The following is a 22,361-nucleotide window of genomic DNA, read 5'->3' on the forward strand; positions in this document are numbered from 1 at the left end:
ATTATCGAAGAACTGTATGGAAGAAGGATATGAGCTGCTTATATAGTGAGAGTGAAGAGTTACAGGTCACCAGGTAGAATGCTGCACTGGTACCCTTAGTATATTAATAGAAAATGATCGGTGTTTCCAGAACATTGAGTGGATCTTGTGGTGCAGTTATTTGGGAGGGACATACATAAGAGTTGCACAGTACGGACAAGGCACTCAGATATGCACTTCATCATTGGAGGGAACTCCTGAGCCTATGAGTTCATAGATCCATTTTAGTATTTGGGATTACTGCTACAGAATCTGTTATTGTTGTTGTCGATTGGTTGTCCTTTTTTCTTGAAGAGGACCAATGGCATCAACAGCAATATGTCTTTACTGCAAGTGAAGCAGAGATATGCAAAGTTATCAGCCTCACTCTTCTCCAGAGTCATCTGGGTCTAGTGGCAAGACATGAATCAAGATGACTAGTAATGGACCAGGATGCAGTAGGTAACCTTGATCTATTTAAATTAAGGTCTTTTCCTACTACATAATTCAAATATAAATTGGTTGTAATATCTGTGTGAGTGTGTTACAAGGTTAGTCAGTAGAATGCAATACTATATTCATGAGATACTCTAACACATGTACACAAATTCTAATACATTTAATAGGAAATCTCTCATAGTAATTCTCATAGAAAATATATTTTTCTTCCTCTTATCTCTACAGTAGACCAATTCAAATCAACATTGATTATTATTTGAGTGACAGCAACTCCTCCCATAGGTGTGTTTAATTGTGTGTGTGTATGTGTGTGTGTGCGCGCACATGCTCTATCTATAGCATATAGAAGAAATTTCTAAAATGTTTATTAACTGCACTGAAATAAATTGCAGCTTTTCCTTCTTATAGATAATATGTCTAAATCTTGAATTCTAGATAGTAAGGAAACAGAAAAAAACCCCACATGTACTGTGGGAACAATAGATTGTTTGGGGGAAATCACTGAATCATTCAAAAGGTCTTTGAATGTTAGGTGTTTAAAAGAAGGCTCCACAAAATTTAATAATTATTTGATTGAATTTAAAAATATTTGTAGATATTCTGAAAAAAGAAAATTGGTATATTTTTATTTAGACAAAATTTCATTATTAACATGGATCTTGACTTTACTGAAAGATAGTATGTAAAGACAGAGTGAGCAGTTATGGACATGGTATGACTTGACAGTCTCTGAAAATCAAACTTGAAAACAACAACAACAAAAACAAACCAAAAACTTCCCCAGGCTCTCAATAGTTTTCCAAATTCACATAGAACTAATTCTTCTGGGTTGACAAAATGTAAAATTGATTGAGTATGAAGCCAATGAAGAAATAATTATTACATGAAAACATGGGTTCAGATTCCAGCTCTGCCATTTATGACCTTTGCGGTATCCAGCAAATCACTTAACTTTTCTGAGACTAGATTTCCTTATCTCTAAAACAAAAGCATAGGATTAGATAACTTCTGATGTCCCTTCCAGTTACATAAGAAGGATGTAGTAACTCAACTTAACTGGGAAGAGAATGTATTCTTCAACAACTCCTCTCAGTACAATTACTTTAGCCTTCTGCTGTCTAGACCATCTTTTCATGATCCGCCCCTCCCCTAGTTTGAAGAATGAGTCATTGGTACCTATGCTAAGACCAATATTTTCCTGGAAAACTTTCTTCCTCTTATTCAAAAGATGTGTGTTTATCTGTATGTGACAAAGCTACCCTTGGAACATGATTCACTACAGCTTCTCTGATTCAGCCTTCTGGTCATCTAAATCAAAGATTCTTAAACTATAGGTCATGACCCCATATGGAGTTGTGTAATTGAATGTGGGGGATCATAAAAATTTGGCAACAATAAAATGCTATGTATATCTATTTTATATACTTATATACCTAGGGTTGCATAAACAGGTTTTGTGAGAAAAGCGATTGCCAGTGGAAAATTTTGAAGAAGCTCTGATCTACAGGATCCATCTGGAAAATAGGTCCCATGTTCATATGGGCCAGGCCTGTCAGACTCTGTGGACACTCGAAGTCACATGAGAAATCATAGTCTGATTACCTATTGACCTGATGCAATTCCAAATATAGATGGATAGAGGGAGTGAGGGATGTGCAACATCTAGAGTAGCTATATACTACCCTGAGTAAAATAAATTTCCTTTGGTAAGTATTCAATTACTTGTCATTGACTTGTTTTATTCTCAAATTGAACCTGAAGAGGGTGCTGGTATTAGAGACATTTTTTGTTCTGTTATTGAGTTGTTTTTAGTAATTTACATCATTTTTTGACTCCATATGGGTTTTTCTTGGCAACAATACTAGAGTTGTTTGCAATTTTCTTCTCCAGCTTATTTTATATATGAGGAAACTGAGGCAAACAGGGTTAAGTGACTTGCCCAGGGTTACAAAGCTAGTAAGTGTCTGAGTCCAGATTTGAACTCAGGTCAATGAATCATCTTGCCTCCAGCACTCTATCTACTCTGCCACCTAGCTGCAACCTATATTAAAGCCAGGCCTATAACAATACCCTAAGTCAAAGTATATTACCAGATCAGCTTTGTAATATAGCAAAGTTCTGAGAGAATAGACCATGGAAAATATAAATTTTATTCAAATACTGACATCAAGTAAGGTATTATACTTGGGAATGTAGCAAGAAGGGCAAGCAGTTAGAGTTGCAGGAAGGGGATAACTGGGGGCAAGATCATGAAAAGATGGTACAGATAGCAGAAGACAAGAGTAATTGTACTGAGAGGAGTTATTTGAAGGAGAATAGGGAGTTCACAAAGACAATATATCTGCTTTATAGATTTCATTGAATATTGTCCTTGGATTAGTCACTGTCAGTAGGATTTTTAGGAAATAAGGTTGAAGTAAAGATGGCCTCTGTGTAAAATACAATTATCTTACATTTTACATACTGGGTAGTAGCAGGACACTGTGGCTACACATCCAGATGGCCATCTGTAATGTCATTCACTATTTGAATTTGATCTTGTATACACACAAGCAGATGTATGCATACTTTTTCCACATGCATATATACACATATATGTGTATTCTAATAATGCTTCCTCTGTTTCCTATATTATATACATGTATATGTTGCTTAATCTCCCTGTGCTTCAGTTCCCCTATTTGAAATTTCCTTTGTAACTCCAATACATTCTGTTCAATATTGGCCACTCACTGGTTTCCAATATTCAACATTATAGAATGGACTTGAATATGCGTCATGGTGTACTTACAATCAATCAATAAACATTTATTTAGCACTTACTATGTGACAAGTGCTTGCTAAGTAGTGGGTACACAAAAAGTGGCAACAGACAATTTTTGCCATCTTGGAGTCCATCATCTAATAGAGGAGCTCAGAAGTCTAATCATATTGAAGAATATGGATTTCACTAGGCTAGGAGTCAGTAGGAGGTGCAAAGGAAATGCAGAAGCTAGATAGCTTGGCAGGGCTTGCTCTTTCCTGAAGCAACAAGCTTTGGGATCAGGGTACTAGCACTTCTCATAATTTGGAGTGTTCAAAGCCAGAGGAGAGAGGGAAGAGAGAGAAAGGGGAAAGGAAAAAGAAAGGGAGGGAGGGAAGGAGGGAGAGAGGGAAGGAGGGAGAGAGGGAGAGGGAGAGGGAGAGGGAGAGGGAGAGGGAGAGAGAGAGGGGGAGAGAGAGAGAGAGAGAGAGAGAGAGAGAGAGAGAGAGAGAGAGAGAGAGAGAGAGAGAGAGAGAGAGAGAGATATCTATTGAACATAATTTGATTTTGCCAGGATACAGTACTGGAATTTGGTGTAAGATTCTAGAGAACTTGGGGATGTTTTTAGTAAATGGTTCTGATAAAGATCTTGGATGTCCCTGGAAGACCATGAACATTCTTTGCTAAAGTCTTACTGTAATCCATCTTTTTTTCCCATGAGAAATTAAATCCCATTACTTTTAGTTATAGCTCATGCACATCTGCACCTTCCATATTAGTTACAGTGCTTAACCTAGAGTATGTACTTAATAACTACCTGGTACTGGTTAACTTTTTTACAGAATTTTCAGCTGAACAATACAGCAAATTCAGGAAGAAGAAAAATAATTTTGACACCTCTATCCTTTCCTCCTTTGGCTTTTTCCTAGAGAAGAAGTTAACCTAACAAACTTGTCTATCACTAGTGTGTCCAGTGTCACCTGCAACTGTGGGTCTTTGCTTTCTAAATTATCTCACCAGGTCCAGAAGTTTCTCAAAATTGTATGATGATAGAAAGTAAAAAGAATGCAAATCAATAGAACACAATTGTGAAATGCGTCACCAGGATGATGTTTTGCCACTATGATTGCCATCTTTCAGGTGGAAAATCGAGCCAGAGGAGTTAGTAAATACCTTTGGAGATTACTGAAATCCTTAAGCTTCTTTAGGTCAAATGTACATTCACCATGTGAGTAAAAGGGCTAAAGAACAAATTCTATTCATCATCCACCTAATAAACAAGCTCTCTCTGCTTCTCATAGTAACTGCAATAGAAAATGGACTTTTCTCAACCTTCTTGTTTCTACAGGAAGTCAATTCAATTCAACAAACATTTATTAGTGTTCCATGACAGCATCTCTTATGTTCCCTGAAACAGAGCATTCCTAATCAGTGAGCTTCCTGCAAACAGAATGCTATAGAACTGCAGTCTGGGAAACAAATACAGTTGCCATTCTTTATAAAATCCATCTAAAAAGAGATCATGCATAGAATTTAGAGGAAAGAGGAATAGGAATATGTAAAATTTAAGTTTAAAATTGCCTTCTTTTGCTTTCCCTGACTTCTTTTTACCCTTACAGAGCGTAATACACTATCAACTAGAGACAGGGCAGAGTAATGTTTTCTATATGTATTATGACAAGTATACAAATGGCAAGCAATGATGAGATAGAGTTTTGAGCTTAAATATAATGAAGATATGGGTTCAAATCCCACATCTGACACTAATTGGGTGACCATAGGCAAGTCATTTACCTTTTAGTTTCCTCAGAGGACTTCTTAGCACTTATCTACTAAGATTTATATCAGCTGAGAGTAGTTAAATGTAGGGAGTTTTACATTTTCCCTGCCCCCCACCCTAAATCTCAGATCCTTTTAGTACTTTCTATTATCATAAGCATTAAGCACTACCACTAATCTATAGTAGTCACATGACATTTGCAGAATTTCTCTTTTATGAAGCATTCCTTAATTCTTTCTTCCTTTAAAAAAAAAGTAGTACTATTTAAAACATTACCTTTTATATATATATATATATATATTTATGTCTGTGTGTATATATATATATATGTATATACACATACATATATATAGAGAGAACATATAGTATAGATATATATTTTATCAAATATATGTGTGTGTGTGTATGTATATTGGTTTCGAATTTTTCTATCTCACCAGCTAGACATCTGGCCCATGTATGGTAATGGTAACTCACTTCTTTTAGTTTCCATAGTGTATATCCCATTCTCTATGTGGCCATTTTTAATGCTGTTTAAAAACGGTCATACGTAGAAGCCCTGGGGCCAAGACTGTTTTTTTTTTTCTTTCCATATGCTGTGTGTAGTTTCTGCTCTAAATAAGATAACTTCATCTTTTTGTCTTAATACTTACAAGTGGATAATTCCATTCAATGATCATCTTTTCCTCAAAACTAGAGCAATTAATTCTGAACCTGAGAGCAGGAACTAGGAAAAGATTTCTAGTTGTTCTTTTGGAATCTGATCTCTGACACTCATATCTTCATTAGAAAGCCAAGAGAGCACTGAGTGTTAGACATATTTCAGTTAAACTCAGAGAGGGCTAGTTCCCACCCAGGAGTCACAGCTGAGTTCATTCAAAATCACAGCTGGAAAGCAGAGGTATTATTTGCTTTGGCTTCTCAGCTCTTGCACGTTCTTCTTTGTTGCTGAATCAAGAGAGCTCAGAGTAGAGCCATGCATGGATTCTGGCCAGATGGCCATCTGTTACGTCTCCCGCTGTTGTAATTTGATCTTGTAGAATCTTGTTAAGTGAGCATTAAGTAATGACCATGTCAAATGGATGGCACTTTAATCACAGATTGAAAGCTTAGGGTTCATTTGCTCATATTTAGGAGGAAAAAGGAAATTGCAAAAGATGAAATAATATAAGAACTCAAAAATAAATTTCCCCTAGATCCCTTCCTTATTTTTTCTTTATGCACATTACACTTAGTTTCAACAGAAATTGAAGAGGTAAGTAGAAACTGCTAATATGCCAATATTGAATACACAGGGAAAACTGAGGACAACTTCAAAAATCAAAAGGACGAAGGGAAAAGAAAAAAAAAAACCTAATTAGGCGTTTAGAAACCTTGAGTCCCATTGAGTAACATTCAAAATTGTTTAAGTGCACTTGTCCAAAGTCACAAAAGTATCAAAGCCAGCATTTGAACTTAGTTCCACTAATTACATATTCAGCTTACTTTCTACCATCCAACTCTGCCTCCTTTTCATTCTTGCCTGGATAGAAAATATTTATATGTTTCTATCACTACAACACAAAGGAAATGTACATCTTTGCAATTATAAGAAATTTTGGTTCATGAATTGTTCCTAAAGGGAAAAAAATGAAGAACAAATTCTACCTATTTTACTTCCAGAAAGATCAGCAGCAGTATCTTTTACTGAAGAACTATTTTGACCCATATCAACAATTGATCACAAGGCAGAAAGGTTTATAGATTTTTTTCTTTGAAACAAATATCTAAAAAAGAAACTAATAATTTATGACTCATGACTACTCAGAGAAACTAAGTAGAAGACAAAAATTATGCTTTCATTATGTAAATGAATTGTCATCATCATTGTTATCATTATTACCATCATCCACACTCACATTTAAAAGATGCTTTCACATATATTATCACATTTAATCCACAAACTAATCCTGTGAGGTAAGTAGTACAAGCATTAAAAACTAACTTTATGGTCTGATACCACTAATAAAGTTGCAGCTGGTCTTTGAATCTGATCTCAAGTTTAGTTTCTTTCCAATGTTTTATGAAGGCCACAGTAGGAAAGCCATGCACTAAAGAGAGAAGCATCATTTTCCATTTGTCTTTATTTCTATTGTCAAAATCTTAAGCCAGGAATTCACTGTTTTATATTTAGACAAAATTTTCAGCCTTTGTCCAGGAGCACCATGGTATAGTAGATGGAATGACCCTTAGAATGGCTTTAGACTCAATAATATATGATTTCATATCCTTCCTCTGTCATTTGCCAGCTTTGTTACCACAAGCAAGCCCCTTAACCTCTCTAAGACTGAGGTGCGACATCTGTAGAGTGAGTGGAGTAGAGGGTTTAGGATTGCTAACCTGGAAGGTCCCTTTCAATTCTAAATCTACTATACTTTCCTAAACACTCCTTCCAAACTAATTTTCCTAAATGACTGATTTATTCATTTTGTTGTTCTGAATCAAATCCTACACTAGACCTCTCTATTACCTATAGGATAAAACTCAGTGTTGTACCTTATTGCTTTATAATATAGTTCATCTTTTCTATCCAAACTTTTTCCCATTCTTCTCCAGCTTACCTCCTCTGCTTTCATTACACCAGGTTTTTCACAGTTCCCCAGGTAATATTCATGCTCAACTCTAAATTTCTGTTCCTGACATTTCTCCTTCAATGTCTCATCCAAATTACTAAGTGTCACAGTAGATAGAGCACAAGACCTAGAATCAAGAAAACCTGAATTCAAATTCAGCTTCAGATACTTAGCAGCTGTGTAGCTCTGGGCAAGTCTCTTTAACTTAGTCTTGGTTACCTCATGTTTAAGATGAGAATATAATACCATCCATTTTACAAGATTGAGGCTCAAAGGAGATAAAATTTGGAAAGAATGTAGCACATTATCTCGTTCATAGTAGGTGTTTAAAAATGATTGTTTTGAGGCAGAGCCAAGAAGGTGGAGGAAAGGCAGTGACTTTACAGATCTCTCCAAATTATCTCTCCAAATACCTCTAAATAATGCCATAGACAATTCCTGGAACAGCAGAATCCACAAAAAAGATAGGGTGAGATCATTTTCCAGCCAAGGACAGACTAGAAGATTGGCAGGAAATGTCTGTTGTACCAGGAGCCCAGTTCTGGGACACACCAACACAGATCCAGCTCCAGGCCACAACAGGCAGTTCTAGCCCCTGGCAGACCATGCTAGAGGCAGCAGCAGCTACTTCTGAAACTCAGTTCACAGGCCAGTGAAGGGGTTGAGCGTTTGGCAAGTGGGAGTTAGCAGGGGTCTCTGCTGGTGTAGAAGCAGAACTCTATTGTGTTCCCCATGTTCAGAACCATAAAACAGTTTTGAGTGGTGGCAGCCAAGGTGGGGGAGGGGTGCAGGCACATCAAAGCTTGCAACCACACTGAACCAGATTTCTTTTCCTGGGTTAAAGAACAAGAAGGCCTGAGGTAACTTCCAGACCAGAGCAAAGGGCAGGGAAGTGCAGAACATGCCTCTCCTCAAATCATACCACCTTGGACCCCCTGAAGCTTGGGACAGTGCATCTGGATGCCATGCCCCACTTTAAGAAGGACTTAAAAATCAAGAAATAGGCAAAGAATGTGAACAGATAGAAAAAATGCAGACCATAGAAAGTTTCTTTAGTGACAAGGAAGATCAAAATACACCCTCAAAAGAAGATAACAAAGTCAAAGCCCCTACATCCAAAGCTTACAAGAAAAATATGAATTGGACTCAGGCCATAGAAGGGCTCACAAAGCACTTTGAAGATCAAGTAAGAGAGGTAGAGGAAAAAATGGAAAGAGAAATGAGGGTGATGTAGGAAAGTCATGAAAAGAGTTAACAGCTTGAAAATGCAAATGGAAAATAAGATGCAAAACCTCATTGAAGAAATTAATTGCCTAAGAATTAGGATTCAGCAAATGGAAGCTAATGACTTTATCAGAATTCAAGACACAATAAAGCAAATCCAAATGAATGAAAATATAGAGGGCAATGTGAAATATATCCTTGGAAAAACAACTGACCTGGAAAATAGATCCAGTAAAGGTAATTTGAAAATTATTGGACTACTTTAAATTTTTTTAATTAATTAATTATTTATTTATTTTTGGTGAGGCAACTGGGATTAAGTGACTTGCCCAGGGTCACACGGCTAGTAAGTTGTCAAGAGTCTGAGGCTGGATTTGAACTCAGATCCTCCTGACTCCAGGGCCGGTGCTCTATCCACTGCACTGCCTAGCTGTCCCATATTGGACTACTTTAAAACCATGACAAAAAAAGGGCTTTGACATCATCTTCCAAAAAATTGTCAGGAAAAATTGCCCTGATATTATAGAAGCAGAAGGTAAAATAGAAATTGAAAGAATCAACCAATCATCTCCTGAAAGAGATACCAAAATGAAAACTTCCAGGAATATTATTGCCAAGTTCCAGAGCTTCCTGATCAAGGAGAAAATATTATAAGCAGCCAGAAAAAAAATTCAAATACTGTGGAGCCACAATAAGGATAACTCAAGATTTAGCAGCTTCTACATTAAAGGATAAGTGGGCATGGAATATGATATTCTGGAGGGCAAAGGAACTTGGATTACAACCAAGAATCATCTACCCATCAAAACTGTGTATAATATTTCAGGAAAAAATGGGACTCCAATGAAAAAGACGATTTTCATGCATTTGTGATGAGGAGACCTAAACTGAATAGAAAACTTGACTTTCAAATATAAGACCCTAGAGAAGCATAAAAAGATAAACAGGAAAAACAAATCATGAGGGATGTAAAAAGATTAAACTATGTACCTTCCTTCATGGGCAGATGCTACTTCTAAGTCATAAGAACTTTCTCAGTATTAGGGCAGCTGAATGGAATGTATGTAGACAGCAGGCGCAGGTGTAAATTTAATATTATATCTGTAAAACATTTATTTTTGTTTATCAGGTTGTTTTGGTTTTTCTTCTGGGACAGTCAGTGGTGGGTGACTTGCTTAGGGTCACGCAGCTGATGAGTGTCTTTTGTCTGAGTCAGGATTTGGGTTTGGGGCCTTCTGGGTCCAGGGATAGTGCTTTGTCCACTGTGTCACCTAGTTGTCCCATGATGACCCCTTTAAAAAAAAATGAAGGGCTGAGAGGAATGTACTGTGAGAAAGGGAAAGGGAAAGATGGAATGGAGTAAATTATCTTACATAAAAGAAACAAGAAAAAGCTTATGGAGGGGTGGGAAAGATAGGGGAGGAGTGGGGGAGTGAGGGAGTCTTACTCGCACCATAATTGACTCAAAGAGGGAATAACACACACACTAAAGCAGGTATGGTAATATATCTTTCCCTGTTGAAAAGTGGGAAGGGAAGGGGATGAGGAGTGAGGGGTGAAGGAAGGGAAGGCAGATTGGGGGAGGGGGCATTAAGAAGGAAAACACTTTTGATGAGGGATATGATGAAAGAAGATAGAGAATAGAGTATATATCCAGGGGAGGGAATATGATGGATAACTGAAAAAAAAATTTGAAACAAGTTTTTCTGATAGACCTGTTTACAAACACATAGAGAACTGAGTCAAATTTGTTCAAAAGAGAGCTATTCCCCAACTGATCAAAAGACATGAAGTTTTCAGATGAAATAATCAAAGCCACTTATAGCCATGTGAAAAAATTATCTGACTATTGATTGGAGACATTCATATCAAAACAATTCTGGGTATGACCTCAAACCTATGGGATTGAATAATAGGACAGCTGAGGAAAATAACAATTGTTGTGTGGGATATGGGAAGAATGAGACATCAATGCACTCTTGGTAAAGTTGTAAACTGATTCAAACAATCTGTAGAACAATTTGGATCTATCACCAAAGGACTATAAAACTCTGTGTACTCTTTGACCTAGCAATACAACTACTAGGTTGGTACCCTAAAAGAAATATAAAAAAGTTGAATTAAAAATTGGCGCAATGCCCATCAATTATGGAATAGATGAACAAATTGTGGGATGGAACACTATTGTGCTGTAAGAAATGATGAGCAGAATGTTATCAAAACGATTCATGAAAAATGTAATACATCTCCAGAGAAAGAACTGATGGTATCTGAATACAGATTGAAGTATAATTTTTTTTCTTAGTTCAAATGTGCAAATGCTTTGCATGACTGTGCATGTATAACTTATATTAAATTGCTTGAGTTCTTAAGGAGGGGTGCCAGGAAGGGAGGAAGAGAATTTGGAACACAAAGTTTTTTAAAAAAAGCAATGTGAAAATTTGTTTCTACATGTAACTTGGGGAAAAGCTTAAATAAATGAACAAACAAATAAATGATTGCTTCCTTCCTTTCTTTCCTCCTTTCTTGTTCCATTCAATCTCTCAATATAAGTCCTTCCCTAATTAATTCTGTTCTATACTCATCTTCTCCTTCTCTGGATTTCTTCATGCCTATATCTCCAACCAGTAGATTATAAACTCTGGAAGGCAGACATTATGACTTACATTATCTTTTTAGTCCACCCCTGTAAAATCAAGGCAACAAACATTCATTAAGCACATACTATGTGTCAAAGCACTGTGAGTAAGAATAAAGGCAAACACACACACACCTAAGCAAACCATAGACTCTGCCATCAAGGGACTTATAATCCAAGAAGAGAGAACATGTAAGTGACTGTGCAAACAAAATTTTGTTCAGAGTATATGGAAGAAAATCTCAAAAAGTAAAGCACTAGTAATATGGAAGTGGGTGCAAAAGTCTCTTGTAAATGATTGTATTTGAGATTAGTTTTGAAGAAAGCTACAGTTTCTAGGAGATAGTAGTTAGAAAGGAGAGCTTTCCAGACCAATGCACAGCATCCTATGGGAAGAACAGTAAGTGATACTAGCATACAGTACAAAGAAGAGTAAAATGTAAGAAGACTGGAAAGGTGGGAAGGGCTTTCATTATGAAAGACTTTAAATGAAGGCTTCACACAGAAGACTTTATGTTTTATCCTGTAGGTAAGGGGAGCCATTGAATAAAACAAACAAAAACATTAAGTACCTACTATATTCTAGGCACTGGGAATATAAAAAGAGGCAAAGATAATAATTGTCCTCAAGGAGCTTATATTCTAATGGGGAAAACACCTTCCAAATAAATATATAAAAGGAAAGCTATATATAGGATAAATAGGAAACAATTAAAAGAGGGAAGACATTGAAATTAAGAGGGATCTACAATTCCTAGTATGGATGCAATTTTAGTTGTCATTTTAAGAAAGCTAGTTGAATTAGGAGCTGGAGAAGATGAGAGAGAGTGTTTCAGGCATTGGGATTAGCCAGAGAAAATGTCTGGAGTGAAGTACATAGAACATTAAGGAAGCCACTGTCAATCTATTAAAGAATAGGTATTAGGGAGTAAATTGTAAAAAGACTGGAAAGGCAGATGGGGGCTAGGCTATGCAGAACTTTGAATAACAGAGCATTCTGTATTTAATTCATCAGGGAAATGGAAATCACCAGAATTTGAGTGAAGGGAGGTAATTTGGTCTGAACTTGGCTTTAGGAAATGATGATGAATGTAGAGTAGTTTGGATTGGGAAGAGACCTGATGCAGGCATACTCACCAGCAATCTATTGCAGTAGTTCAGGCATGAGGTGATGAGGACTAGTATCAGAAAAGAGAAGAGGGACTATTTCAGAAATGTTGTAATGATGAAATTGACAAACCTTGGCTACACATTGGATATGGGGATATAATATGTGGGTGAGAGATAGTGAAGAATCTAGGACAACTCCTAGCTTGTGAGCCTAATGAATTAGGAGGAAGCTGTTACCTTTTATAGGAAAAAGGAGTTTGTTAGGGTTTAGGTGGAAAGACAGTACATTTGGTTTTGAACGTATTGAGTTTAAGATATTATTTGGACATCCAGTTTAAGAAGTTTGAAAGGTACACAAGACTGGAGGTCAGCAGAGAGTTTGGGTCAGGATAGGACAGATAGATTTGAGAATCATCATATAGAGATTGTAATTAAATCTACAGAAGTTTACAAGATCACCAAATAAAGTAGTATACAGGAAGAAGAGAAGTAAGTGGTACCAGGACAGAGCCCTGAGGAACACCTATATTTAGAGGATATGAACTGGGGGAGAATTCAGCTAACAAGACAGAGAAAGAGTGGGTAGATAGATAATAGATAAACCAGGAGACAGTAGTGTTCTGAAAACTTAAGAGAGAAGACAGTATTAAGGATGACAGAATGATCAATAGGGTCAAAGACTACAGAAAGTAACCTGGAGAATGAGAATTGAAAAAAGTCATTGAACAATAAGATCTTATTAGTAACTTAAGAGGAAGCAATTTTTGTGAAATGATGATGTTTGAAACTTGATTGTAAGGGGTTAATGAAAGACAGACAGAGAGAGAGACAGACAGAGAGAGAGAAAGAGAGAGAGAGAGAGAGAGAAGAAAAAAAAGTAGAGATATCCATTGTAGATGATCTTCTCAAGAAGTTTATAAAAGGCAGAATAGATATTGGATGAAAGGGATAGATGGATAAAATGAGAGGTTATTTTCATGATAAGGGAAATATGGGTATGTTTGTAGATAGTAAAAATAAGCCATTAAGAGGGAAAATTTGAAAATAAGTGAAAAGTGGGGATACCAGAGGAAGTAACCTGTTATAATAGATTGGATGGAATGGGATCACTTTAGATGGATGAAGGAGGAGAAAGTGACAGAAAGGAGATGAGGAATATGGGAAAAGAGGGAATTCCTAATTAATGTCCTCAATTTATCTATTAAATATAAAGCAAGTTTCTTAGCCTAGAGACTAGGGGAAGGGGGAGTCATGGGGGGTTTAAGAAGTGATAAAAAGCTTTTGAAGAGTCACAATGAAGAGTACAATAGTAAGGTGATTACAGAGATATAGTAGTATAGCCTAGTGTCAATTAGGGCCCAGTTGAGGTTATTTAACAAATTCTCAGTGGACCTAGTCAGAGCAATTATGTAATTTTCTCCATCTTTTTTTCAGCATTATGTATGTAAGAACAGAAATGGCTAGTGTTGGGAATGATCCAAAGATAAGACTTGACTGAATGTAATCTTTGATATGATAAGGGGGCTAGGTGTTCAAGAGAAGAAGAGAGTACAGAGTTGAATTGGTTCTCCAGGGAATAGGGAGAAGAGGGGGGGAGTTACTAGTACAGGAGAGATGGCCTGGGAGATAACTTATATGTCAAGGGAATTGAGGTCATAGTGTGAATGAAGAGTAAGTTTATATAAGGAAAGGCAAATGGAGAGTTGAAAAGGTAATATATTATGATCAGATAAGGGGTTTATGAATTTTTTAACATGAAGGTGGTATAGTTGTAAGTGATGGCAAGATCAAGAATATGACACCATCTTTGTGTTTGGATAATGTGGGGTGGAGAAGTAGCTCATAGAAGTTGAATAGGTTTAGGAATTGAGAGATTAGCATATTTGAGTGAAAACCAATGTGTGTGTGTGTGTGTGTGTGTGTGTGTGTGTGTGTGTGTATGCTTTAATATAAGAGTAGGTGCTAAAAATGAGAGAAAAATTGTAAGTTATGGATTGAACTCATTGAGGAAGGAAGGGGAGTGACCTGGGGTTCTGTAAACAATATAAAACAGGATTTTGATTGGGTAGCAGATTTGAATAGCATGGACTTCAACGAAATAGAGGATACTGAATAATGAAGCAAGGGGAAGAACCTGGAAGTGGTAATGAGGAGCAAGGAGGAGCTCAACTAGATTGCTGAGGAGAATTAATGAAGGTGTAGCCAGTACTGGAAAATGTGTCTAGGAGGGCTGTGTCATCAGGGGAAACAGGTTTCAGGAAGAGCTGAAAGAGTAGAAGAGGAACAAATTAAAGATGAAGAAATGTGTTGCCTATGGAATAAGCATTCCATAAGGCACAATGGAAGGAATGGATGAACTTAGGATGAAACTTTGGTATGGGAGGGTTGAAGGGGATGGGCATGAGTATGTGTGTGTTGGGGGTTGGGTGCTATAAAGAAGGGAAGACAATAATAATAATAATAATAATAATAATAATAATAATAATAATAATAATAAAGAACACTATCTTATGGAAGGAGGTATAAGAGATATGAAACTCATTGATGGATTTAGTTGCAGTGGAATTTGTATATTGCTAATCCACCTTCTCTAGAAGTGTGCTTCTGTGGAAAGACTCCTGCTGTAGGAGCCTTGATATATAAGCTTCAGAGGGGAAGCTTGCACCAAGAATTATAATGGTGGCAGAAACAGGGTATGGTTTTAGAGCTTTTGGGAAAGAGATTAAGTATAGTGAGGGTAGTCGTACTTAGATAACATAATGTTTGTTACACAGGGTAATTTAGAGCATACTGGGGTATTTCTATGCAACATCGTTTCCCTCAAAAATTGATATATCCGAAATAGGGTATATGAGGAAAAAAGGGAAGACAGAGCAAATTCTATAAGTCAATAACATATAATTTGTTAGAAGAAGATCAAACTTGGTACTACAGAAGTTTTAATTCCACAAGGGATGCAGAAAGAAAGAAAAAAAAAGAAACAAGCAAGGTTGTAGGGAACAAAGTCAAAGGCTGTAAGGGATGAAAAATAATGAAAGCAAAGGAAAGAAAAACTAAGAAAAATAATTAGTTAAAATAAAACTAGAGAAGAGAGAAATGAAGCTTATGAACCAATCATTTTAACTGAAGAAAGAGAAAAACAGAGGAGAAATAGATAACTAATTAAATAACAGATAAAAAGGAATGAATAATTTAGATAAAATGCAATAGCTAGGGAAATGTTAGGCAAAACTGGCAATGAAAACAGAGAGCCTGTGGAAATAGATGAGCATCAAAATTCTTTAAAGAAAACTAATTTGAGGGACAAATTTGTTGATTTTTAAGAATGGATTAAAAAAAAAACCTAAAGAAACAAATTGAGGAAAATACAGGTTTAATAGCTATAACATTTTTTTGTTTGTTTTATGTTTTTTGGAGGGGCAATAAGGGTTAAGTGACTTGCCCAGGGTCACACAGCTAGTAAGTGTCAAGTGTTTGAGGCTGGATTTGAACTCAGGACCTCCTGAATCCACTGCACCACCTAGCTGCCCCAATAGCCATAACTTTTTATTGTGAACGTATTGACAATTAAATAAAAAGAGAGTGGCATAATAGATAACAAAACCCAACAATTTTTTGTGTGTGTTTTGTTTTGTTTTGCTTTTGTATTCAAGAAACACACTTAAAAAATAAAGACATGGGCAACTAGGTGACACAGTAGATGGGGGACAGGCCCTGGATTCAGGAGGACCTGGGTTCAGATCCAGCCTCATTCACTTGACACTTGCTGACTGTGTAACCCTGGGCAGGTTGCATGGCCCTCATTGCCCCATGAAAAAAAAATAAAGACATAAAATCAGGCTGTCAGGCTCTATATATCAGTTTTCCATGCTACCATTTTGCCTCACTGTAAGTGAATGAATAGATTAATGAGAGTTTGGTCATTGATACTCACACAGAAGTGTTAGGGTACATATCTTTGTCTTATATTTCAAATAAATTTTTTTTTCTTGAAGAAGGACCGTTGGTCATGTTCAAGGGGAGAAGGAGGAGGTTTTGGTAGGTTACCTTCCCAAAAATAATTACAACAAACAGTACTACAGTAGAGGACTACCATAATTTTTAATTCACAAGGAGAATCTAAGGCTCTTGGCATACCTAAATCCAACAGTGATTTCCAATAGGAGAAAAAGGGAAGAAATGAACAATGGAAAAAGTTATGATTAGAAAATTTCTTATCCATCTATGTGGTGCTTAGGGAAAACAAACAATTATGCTTCAGATTTATCAAAGATTTTTTTGTTTCTTTTTTAGATTCCATTACAACTGAGTTTTCTCTTTAATTTCTATTCTTTATTTCTTGGATTCTTGGTCTTCCTCTTTCAACTTGAGAAAATTCTTGGTTTTGTTATATCTTACACATGGCATAGCCAGAGCACACTTGCTCAAAACCTCAATTCAAAATGTTTGATCACTGAGGTGAATGCACCAATATTAATAATATATTTCTCTTCTTGCTTTGTCTTATTACTCTACTTAAGGACAGTGCCAGAAGTTGGGGAAAAAGACATCCCAAGGCCCTAACACAAGTTCTCATGTTCACCCAATTATATTATCTTAACTGTCATATGCTCTAAAAAAATGGCTGAAATGTTTCCCAGGTTCAGATGAGCTGAGGGATTCAGTTAGATGTTTGAAAAGTCTAGAAAGATAAATTTTTAAAATTTCCCTAACATTAATTTACTGCCACTGCAAGCTCTGTTAAAGATGTTGAACTATTCAGACATTTCCAATTAAGGATACTTCACTTTCTAACACAGTAAAGTATTAAAAATGTGCAGTGTAGATTGGCTCTGCTATTAGAGTCTTTATTTCAACTTTCCCAGCATTATGGGTTTGAATTTGTAAATGTTATATTACATTAATCACATATATACAGATGGGTGATTTTAGATGGGGATGTTGTAATTACAACATTACCAGCATAAAAGCAGACTAAAATAACATTTTCAATGACAATTTAGTACAGCAAATTGTTAAAAATTGACTACAGTTCATAAAAAGGCAAAGTTTCCTTCACAGAAGCAATCACTAGCATCTTAAGTCCTTTGCCTAACCAAAGTAAAAATAAGGAATGGATGGTACACCTTCATTTCAGTGACTTTGGAGTATGATAGTATATTAGTGCTCCATACAGTATGACGATCTGTTCATTACAAAGCAGTGGCATCAATCCAGTTTTGACTGCACTATGATTAAATATTTATAATGTTTTCACGCAGCAAATGAAGCATGCTGATTAAAACGATCAGGTTGTCTCCATTTGGATACACTAAAAAGCTGAGGTTCACACCTTGGGTAGGAGATGCTTCAGGTCATTTCTACACATTAGCCTTTCCAATTTCCAGGGCCGTTTCCATTAGATGGAACATCATTACAGTACAGAGAAATTGTAAGCAGGAGACAAGCATTCATCCAAATACTGAATTTCTTAACGAAATAACTAGAAACGTAATTACTGCTGACAGGTCATTTGAAGATAGCAGCTCTTTGCTGTCATTCTTTAAAATAAACATATGAAGTTAGCAAAGATTTTCGTACTCTTCTACCATTTAATAAAAGTGATGGACTATGTGCCTCATCTTGTAGCCCACAGAGTACAGACTTCAATGGAGATTTTTTTTCCCTTGAAAAAAATGCAGCAGAAATAGGATTAAAGTTTTGGGAATTAAAAAAAAATGCCAAATGAATGCTCACATAGTTCAATGACAGAGTCAAAATGGCAAAGTTAACAAAAAAATCACAGTAGATCATTGTTACAGGCAAATGTAGCTTATAAAGACAGAAAGAAAGATTTGTATACACTGGGGTATGGGGTTTGAAGGAAACAGTGGCAACAGTGGTACTAGGCATGCCCAATACAGAGGAAAAATAAAAAGGACCACATATCTGGTCAGAAAGCACCACTTTCCATTTCCTTATAAAGAGAAAATTATATGTAGTATTAAAAAAAAACCAAAAACCCAAGAGCAAGCATTGGCCTTAATGGGGAAAAGATGGAAGCTTTCCCAATAAGTTCAGGGGTAAAGCAAGGATGTCCAAGACAAGAAAAAATAAATTGACATAACAACCATAGACAAGAAGGAAACAATCAATTTTTGGGGGGAGGGTGGTGGGCAATGATATGATGGCATACTTCAGCAGCTAGATGGTAAAGTGAATAGAGAGCCAGGCTTGTAGGCTTGGAATCAGGAAGATTCCTTTTCCTGAGTTCAAATCCAGCTTACATACTTACTAGCTGTGTGATACTGGGCAGGTCACTTAACCCTGTTTTCTTCAGTTTTCAAATTTTTTTTTCATCTATAAAATGAGCTGGAGAAGGAAATGGCAAACTACTATGGTATCTTTGCTAACAAAACCTCAAATGGGCTCACAAAGAGATAAACATGACTAAAATACTGACCAACAACCTACTTTGAGAAACTGGGAGAATCATTTAAAAAGATACCCAAGAAAATGAACAATTTTAATAAAGTTTTGGGATATAAAATAAATCTGCTCAAGTCATCAGTATTTCTATACATTACCAACAAAACCCAATATAAAAAAAGTAAAAAAGAAATTCCATTTAATGTAACTACTCACAATATACAATATTTGGAAAATGTACTTGCTAAGACAGACTTAGGAACTATATGAACACAATTACAAAGCACTCGTCACACAAATAAAAACAGACCTAGACAATTGGAGAAATATTATGTTAATAGGTAGGCTGAGTCAATATAAATAAAAAATGACAATACTGCCTAAATTAATTTAATTATTCTGTACCATATCAATTTAATTCCCAAATACTTATTTATGAAGCTAGGAAAATAATAATAATAAAATTAATCTAGCGGACTAAAAGTTTAAGAGATAATCAAAGGTATATCATGGAAAATATAAAAAAGCAGGGAACTTAGCAGTACCAGATATCAAACTATACTAAAATTGGTAATCTTAAAAACAATTTGATACTTGATAAGAAATGTAGCAGTTGATCAAGGAAATAATTTATTGACAAGCAAATGAGCATTTTTGATAAACCCAAAGATTCTAGCTAGTAGGGAAAGAATTAAGTATTTAGCAAAAACTCTTGGGAAAACTGAAAAGTAGTCTGGTAGAAACTATACATGGATCCTCTCACACTGTATCCCAAGATAAGATAAAAATGGGCATATGCTTTAGACATAAAGGGGGATATTATAAGTAAATTAAGATGGAAAAATGGAGAAAAAATGCCTGTCAGATCTTTGGATAGAGGAAGAATTTATGACCAGATAAAAGATAGAGAGGGTTGGAGAATGTAAAAAATATGAATTTTATTACATTAAATTATTTTTTCTGTACAAATATAACTAGTGCAGCAAAAATTGGAAGGAAAAGAAGAAACCAAGTAAAACATAACAGAAAGGTTTTGTTTTGTTTTGTTTTGTTTTTTTCTGATAAAGGCACCATTTCCCAAATATGTAATGAAAAGGCATTTTCTGGAATAAAGCCAAGTTATCAATGCAAAATAGATCAACTTTGATATACAACTTCACACTATAATACTGGCTGAGATAATAGAAAAGGAATGTGGGAACATTGGAACACCAATGCATTTTTGGTGGAGTTGTAAACTGATCCAATCATTCTGGAGAAAAATTTGTAACTATGCCCAAAGAGGAATAAAACTGTGCATAACCTTTGACCTGGCAATCCTGATACTAAGTCTATACTCCAAAGATATCAAAGAAAAATGAAAAGGACCCATAACTACTATATACATATATATGTATATGTGCATATGTAAAATACATATATTAAGTACCTCTTTTTATAGTGGCAAAAAATTGGAAACTGAGGTGATATCCATCAGTTCAGGAATGACTGAGCAAGTCATGTAATATGCTTGAGATGGAGTACTACTGTTGTGCTATAAGAAATGATGAAGGAGACAGTTTCAGAAAATACTGGGAAGACATTTGAACTGATTTAAAGTACAGTGAGCAGTCCTAGGAATACAATGTACATAATAATAGCAACATTATAATTATAATCAACTGTGAAAGTCAGCAGCTCTGATCAATACAATAATTCATGATAAAAGAAGTTGTCCACCTCCAGACAGAAGACTGATGGAGTCTGAGTGCAGATTGAAGTATACATATTTTTTTCTTGTTACTTTTTTTTCCTATAACATGGTTAATGTGGAAATGTTTTGCATGACTTCATATACATAATGAGTACCAATTTTTTGTCTTCTTAATGGCTAGGAGAAGGGGTAGGAGGAAGAAGAAAATTTTGAACTAAATATAAAAATTAAAAATTAAATGGATGATTATTTACAGTTCCTTTGCCTTCTATTCAGTAAATAATATTTTGTATAGCTTTGTAATAAATACTTGTTGAGACAATGAATGAATGGTTAACATCTCAAAGCACTTTGAATATTCTTTAACTTTTTCCTCTCAAAAACCCTGTAAGTTAGGTAGTGGAAATATAATTACCTTCATTTTGCAGATGAGGAAACTACACCTCAAAAAGAAATTCAAATTATCTCTTGGATTCATGCAAACTGAGTCTGGGATATTTGAGAAATGAGCATCACTAAAAAACAGTGGCTGGATGATATATTTGCATGGTGGGTTTTTTTTAGAAATTGATGGGAGCCATGATACAAGTTTTATAGCAAGACTAGATTAAAAAACAAAAAGACATTCCTAATAAGTTTGGGTTATCTCAAGGTTTACTGATTTCATCTTGTAAGCATTTGATGGGCTTAAAGTGTAAACACGTAAATATGTAAAGTACATATGCTTTCAGTAAGTCAGAGAGGTCATTTAGGATTAAGTTAGGTATATAAGGAAACCCAAACACAACACATAGCTCCTTCTCCAAAGCCTAAATGATGCTCCCAAGAGTCACATTTGGAGTTATACATACTCATTAAGAAGAGTGAATGTGTTTCTTTGGAATGAATACTCATAAAAATTCACAACATTAAATTTAAATAAGTCTATTCTTGTATCAGAAGTTTGAACATTTTTGAAATGTATGCCATTTACTTAATTTAGCATTAGCAATTAATCACATAATTGTCTGAAAATGAATGAAGTATGTGCGATAAGAAAAGCTAAGTATGGATACCTGAAGACAGAATTAGAATAAATCTGAAGAGATTGCAAATTTGAAAACTATTAGTAAAGAAAACCAGAGTTTTCTCTGCCAAGAATTGGCAGAGAGAGAGAGAGAGAGACAGAGAGACAGAGAGACAGAGAGAGAGAGAGAGAGAGAGAGAGAGAGAGAGAGAGAGAGAGAGAGAGAAAGGGAAATGAGGGAAAAGTGAGATGGAGGAAGGGAGAAGGAAGTGAGGGAGAGAAAGAGATAGAGTTACAGTTAGACACTCAAGCAGATACAGAGAGGAAAAGACAGACACAGAAACAAAAAAATATAAAGATGCAGTAAATGTTTACTGTGCTTCATCCGTATTGAGAAGAGTGAGAAAATTACATAAGAAACTATGTATCTTCCTATTAACGGTAATTAAGTTTTACTGGTTAAGTTTAATATAGAGTTGCAGTTCTATTTTAGTGAATTTTATGATTTAAAACAAATCTTTCAGTCTGAACGATTACTACAATTTAACTCTTCAATGTCTTTCTCAATATCGTCTCTCGTGGGGTGCAGCTAGGTGGTGCAGTGGATAGAGTATGGGCCCTGGATTCAGGAGAACCTGAGTTCAAATCTGGACTCAGACACTTGAAACTA

The 22,361-nt window shown here is 35.7% G+C and overlaps 1 protein-coding gene across 1 annotated transcript in view; it reads right to left on the reverse strand.

The window, feature by feature from the left end:
- The window catches only part of EDIL3 (EGF like repeats and discoidin domains 3), a 580,643-nt gene that overhangs the window by 331,787 nt on the left and 226,495 nt on the right, over positions 1 to 22,361 (reverse strand). The gene's annotated exons all lie outside the window — the stretch shown is intronic.

This window comes from Dromiciops gliroides, chromosome 1, assembly GCF_019393635.1.
Source record: "Dromiciops gliroides isolate mDroGli1 chromosome 1, mDroGli1.pri, whole genome shotgun sequence".
NCBI lineage: Eukaryota > Metazoa > Chordata > Mammalia > Microbiotheria > Microbiotheriidae > Dromiciops > Dromiciops gliroides.